We start from the raw sequence: 1,061 nt of genomic DNA, 5'->3' as shown, positions 1-1,061 counted from the left end.
TCCAGGTCCCCAGCCCGCTAGCGCCTCTAGCCCCCAGCCTGTTCCTCGGCCTGCTAGCGCCGCTGGTCCCTGGCCCGCTAGCGTCTCTATCCCCCAGCCTGTTCACCGGCTTCAGCCCCGCCGGTGGTCCGGCCGACCCCTGCTCCTCGCACCAAGGCCCTCAGCCCAGCAGCCTCGTCCCTGACTCCCCCCGCTGCTGTCACGCTGCCAGCCCCCTTCCCGGCTCCCCGGTCGCAACGCCCGGCTCCCTGGTCCGCCCTCGGGCCCGCCGGACCTCCCTGGCTCCCCAGCTCAGTCCTCGGGCCGCCCGCCGGACCTCCCTGGCTCCCCTGCTCTGTCCACGGGACGTCCGCCTGAACCCCCTGGTCCTTCTGCTCTGTCCTCGGGCCGCACCCCCTGAACTCCCTGGCTCCCCCAGTTCGCCCTCGGGCGGCACAGCTCAGTCCTCGGGCTGCCCGCCGGACCTCCCTGGCTCCCCTGCTCCGCCCTCGGGACGTCCGCCTGAACCCCCTGGCCTCCCAGCTCCGCCCTCGGGACGTCCGCCTGAACCCCCTGGCCTCCCAGCTCCGCCCTCGGGACGTCCACCCGAACCCCCTGGCCTCCCAGCTCCTCCCTCTGGCACCCCATCTGTACTCCCTGGTCCCCCAGCTCTACCCTCTCGCACCCTGTCTAGCCCTATGTTTTCAGTTCAGCCCTGCCCGTTCCCCTAACCCTTCCCAGTTCTGAAGCCCTCCCTGAATTCCCTGTTCGGCTTTGGACCCTGGACCCCCACCAGCCGGATCCCAGTGCAACTTCCTGCCCCCTATGTTCGTCTGCCAAGCCCCGCCTTGTCCAATGGGAAGGCCGCCGGGAGGCGTCCATTGATGAGGGGGCCCTGTTGTGGTGGCAGCCCGGCTGACGGTGAGTGTCCTGGTTTTTCCTCCTTTTTATCAGTTATTCTGCTTTTTTTCCTTGGTTTTCTGTTCCCTGCCTGCCTCCCTGTGTTTTCTCCCCTGTGTGCTCTCTCTCTCTCTCTCTCTCTCTCTCTCTCTCTCTCTCTCTCTCTCTCTCTCTCTCTCTCT

The sequence above is a fragment of the Micropterus dolomieu genome, linkage group LG22 (assembly GCF_021292245.1).
Source record: "Micropterus dolomieu isolate WLL.071019.BEF.003 ecotype Adirondacks linkage group LG22, ASM2129224v1, whole genome shotgun sequence".
In the NCBI taxonomy this organism is placed as follows: domain Eukaryota; kingdom Metazoa; phylum Chordata; class Actinopteri; order Centrarchiformes; family Centrarchidae; genus Micropterus; species Micropterus dolomieu.
This window is presented reverse-complemented; position numbering follows the sequence as displayed.